We start from the raw sequence: 4,598 nt of genomic DNA on the forward strand, positions 1-4,598 counted from the left end.
TGTTGTCAGGAGGGATCAGTCCCTGGAGAAGGACATAATGCTTGGCAGAGTACAGGGTCAGCGGAAAAGAGGGAGACCCTCAAAGAGGTGGATTAACACAGTGGCTGCAACAATGAGCTCAAGCATAACAGTGATTATAAGGATGGTGCAGGAACGGGCAGTGTTTTGTTCTGTTGTGCATAGAGTCGCTATGGGTCGGAACCGACTCGACGGCACCCAACAACAACATACCTGTGAATGAAATCCCATTTGGGAATAGGGTTTGTTTTTTGGGTCAGGGAGGCCAGATCAGTATAAAGTTTATCCTAAACCTACTTACACTTGACATAAAAATAGCAGATTAGACTCAGAGAGAAGGGAGCACACTCTGGGGGAAGACAGATGCTACCAGAAAACAACAGAAGGAGGTGCTTCTGTAAACAAGCACAGGAAGTAGTAGGATTGAAGGCTGCTAAGAGCCTAGGTTGGTTCCACTGGGGATTGAACCCAGGATCTTCTGCGTGGAAAGCAGATGTGCTAACCACTACACCATGGAACCACAGGAAGTATAGCGCCATGGACTGCCAGAAGAACTAACAAATCTGTCTTGGAAGAAGTACAGCCAGAATGCTCATTAGAACCAAGAATGTCAAGACTTCGTCTCACATACTTTGGACGTGTTATCAGGAGGGACCAGTCCTTGGAGAAGGACATTATGCCTGGTAAATTAGAGGGTCAGCGAAAAACAGAAAGACCTTCGATGAGATGGACTGACGCAGTGGCTGCTACAATGACCTCAAGCATAACAACAATTGTGAGGATGGAGCAGGACCCAGCAGCATTTCTTTCTGTTGTAGGGTGTGCCATGAATCAGATCCAACTCCATGGCACCTGAAAAAAACAACAGAAAGCTGATCTAGAAGAAGAAGGACTTCCCCCTAGAGACACACATAGGATTTGGCCTTCTAGATCACTGAACTGTGAGAATGAAAAAGAAAAATTCTGTTCTTTAAGCCATGCACTTGTGATATTTCAGTCACAGCAGTAATAGGAAAGTAAGACATCATTAAGTCAGTATGTCAGGAACCATTTCTGTTTTGCTACCTTTGTATTGGCAGTGACTGGCACACATTAGTACATCAATACCTAGGTGCCATCAAGTCCAGTCACTGCTCCACAGGGTTTCTATGGAGCAGCTGATATTTTAGTTTTGCAGCTGAGATCTTAACCACTACACCACCAGTGTTCCTACTACATCAATATCTCGGCTGAACATTGGAGGAAATCCTTCAGCTGTCTTGGGGAGGTGAGGTAGACTCAAAATTTTAGTGTGGTGTGAAGCCCATGGAGATGTGGCTAGTCTAAAGATTAAATCTTTCCCTCAGAAGCAATTCCCTGTGGGGCCAAGCATTTTCCAATCTTCTCTCAGAATCAATTCTTCACTGATTGGAAAACCCATTTAACTAAACTTGTCTTTGGTCTGGGATAGTGTCATTACCCCACAAGTATGAAGGACAAGTACCTAAGCTGTTGGATTTAAAAACCAGCAATATCTGGATGGAATTATGTTTTTATATTTATCTTGTCTGGAAATGCAGAAATAAATCCTTCATACTGGATTATTGTGAAATCCAAATCTTTCAGAAGAATGGAGGGCCATCCCAAGTTTTGTATTGAGTTCCTATTCTAATCAGGCCTCCTTGTCCTCATTTATCCCTGAACGGAGCTCAATCTGTTTAAGTTGTATTTCCAACACCCTTAAAACTTTGGTGCTTATATTGTGCACTTTTAGGTCAAAGAATCTGTGAGTTCCTTATGCACGGGGTGGTGATTCAGCCTTGCCTCCCCACATGGTCCAGTCTGCATGTTCAGAAATGCTGGCTGTGATGTGAGGAAGTTGTTACTTGATGGCTGCTGATGGGAAAGCTGATTCCAAACAGTGTGAAGGGAAAAAAAAGTTAAAAACCTATCTTTCTGATAATAGAAACTAACCTGGAAGTGAGGGCTGTCCTGAGGTAAAAATCACCACAAAGGTATAGTAAAGCAAGAAGAAAGTTTCTGCTTTGTAAATGATCAACGAGACAAAAATGGGAAACAGACATGCATAGTGTCAGAACCACGTCTGCCTGAGTCCAAGGAATGTTACAGAATCATCAGTATATAATAACATTACAAATGAGTAAAATCATTAAAAGTTTCATCTGTTCGGATTGGCTGAAAAGTGCTGAATACGTGTGATTCTACATTTTAAATTGTCTTTCTCAGTAATCCTTGGTTCTGGTTTGAGTAATGACAGTCAGGAAAGTCTTAGCTGGTATTTACTAAATACTAATAGACAAAGGGAAACACTGGTGCCATAGTGGTTAAGTGCTACAGCTGCTAACCAGGAGGTCCTCAGTTCAAATCTGCCAGGTGCTCCTTGGAAACTCTATGCCGGCTGTTCTGACCTGTCCTATAGGGTCAGTATAAGTTGGAATCAACTTGGCGGCAGTGGGTTTTTAATAGACATAGATAACAGTGGAAAATATGTGGGTCTATTTAGCTCTGTTTAAGAATTGTTTATGTAAAAGTTTCCCTAAAAGATGATTTCTAGGTTCTGCTAACTACTGTTTTTATATCTCAGGGCCCAGTTGATGCGTCCTTGTGAGTCCAGCTCCAGCTAGGGCACATTCGTCATACTCAAGGACAGGGAAAAATGGCTCCAATTTGAACTTCTAGGTCAAGAGGACCCCATCCCCTTCACCTTTTCTGCCAACACATTCAACTATGATAACCATGGCTCAGTAAAAAGGAACCCGAAGCATGAAATCCAGTTACATCTGTTTCAGTATAAGATATAATATATAGTTACAGGAAACAGAAAATCAGTAATCATCCAGATCTCATTTTCTTCATCTCCTAGATGAGAAATTAAAGCCAGAATGCTCCTTAGAATGGAGGATGGTAAGACTTTGTCTTACATGTTTTGAGTACGTTACCAGGAGAGACCCTGAACGAGATGGACTGACAAAGCGGATGCAACACAGGGCACAAACATAGTAAGGATTGTGAAGATGGTGCAGGACCGGGCAGTGTTTCCTTCTGTTGTACGTGAGGGTGTTATTTGAACAGCACCTAAAAACAACAACACTCTGTGCCAGGGGTTGTTTTATTTACAAAGGCTACAGTAGTAAACAAACAGAAGTCTTTGCCCTCATAGACCTTACATTCCAGTGGTAAACAAACACAGTACACCAAATGATTTAGTAAATTACATTGTTTTTGTTGTTAGGTGCCATCAAGTCAGGTCTGACACATATGGGCCCTATATACAACAAAACGAAACACTGCTTGTTCCTGAGCCATCCTCACAATCTTTGTTATGCTTGAGCCCCTTGTTGCAGCCACTATGTCAATCCATCTTGTTGAGGGTCTTCCTCTTTTTCACTGACCCTCTAATTTACCAAGCATGACGTCCTTCCTCAGGGACTGAATGATCCCTCCTGAAAATATGTCCAAAGTATATGAGACATAGTCTCTCCATCCTTGTTTCTCAGGAGCATTCTTGTTGTGCTTCTTCCAAGACAGATTCGTTCATTCTTTTGGAAGTTCATAGCTTATCCCATATTCTATGCCAACACCACGATTTAAAGGCAAAAATTCTTCTTTGGTCTCTCTTATTTGTTGTCCTGCTTTCGAATACATATGAAGCAATTGAAAACACCATGACTTGGTTCAGGTGCAGTTTAGTCTTCAAGGTGACTGCTTTACTTTTCAATACTTTAAAGAGGTTTTTTGAAGCAGATTTGCCCAATGCATTGTGTCTTTTGATTCCTAGACTTCTGCTTCCATGGGTGTTGATTGTGAACACGAGCAAAATGAAAATCCCTTGACAACTTCAATCTTTTCTCCGTTTCTCATCATGTTGCATATTGGTCTAATTGTGAGGATTTTTGTTTTCTTTATGTTGAGGCGTAATCCATATTGAAGGCTGTAGTGTTTGATCTTTATCAGTAAGTACTTCAAATCCTTTTTACTTTCAGCAAGCAAGGTTATGTCATCTTTGTAATGCAGGTTGTTAATAGTCATCCTCCAATCTTCATGCCCTGTTCTTCTTCATATAATCCAGCTTCTCAGACTATTTTGTCAGCATAGAGATAGAATAGGCATGGTAAAGAATACAACCCTGATGCACACTCTTCCTGACTCTAAACCACTCATTATCCCCTTGTTCTGTTTAAACCACTGTATCTTGATTTATGTACAAGTCCTCAGGGGCACAATTAAGTTTTCTGGAATTCCCATTCTTCACAATGTTATCCATAATTTTTTATGATCCATTCAGCCAAAGGCCTATGCATAAACAATAAAACAGAGGTAAATATCTTTCTAGTATTCTCTGCTTTCAGCCAGGATCCATCTGACATCAGCAATGATATCCTTGGTTCTGTGTCCTCCTCTGAATCTGGCTTGAATTTCTGGTAGTTCCCTGTTTATTTACTGCAGTAGCCACTTTTCAATGATCTTCAGCAAAATTTTTCTTGTGTATGACATTAATGATATTGTTCAACAATTTACACATTTGGTTAGATCACCTTTCCTGGGAATAATCATAAATATAGATCATTTCCAATTGGTTG

General features: G+C 40.8%; 1 non-coding gene across 1 annotated transcript; it reads right to left on the reverse strand.

Moving 5' to 3' along the window:
* Window positions 1–465: 465 nt before the first annotated feature.
* On the reverse strand, window positions 466–538 carry TRNAG-UCC (transfer RNA glycine (anticodon UCC)). Its single transcript has one exon. It is a non-coding gene; the product is annotated as a tRNA-Gly (tRNA).
* Between the last annotated feature and the right edge of the window lie 4,060 nt (window positions 539–4,598).

Source organism: Loxodonta africana, chromosome 1, assembly GCF_030014295.1.
Source record: "Loxodonta africana isolate mLoxAfr1 chromosome 1, mLoxAfr1.hap2, whole genome shotgun sequence".
Taxonomy (NCBI): Eukaryota; Metazoa; Chordata; class Mammalia; order Proboscidea; family Elephantidae; genus Loxodonta; species Loxodonta africana.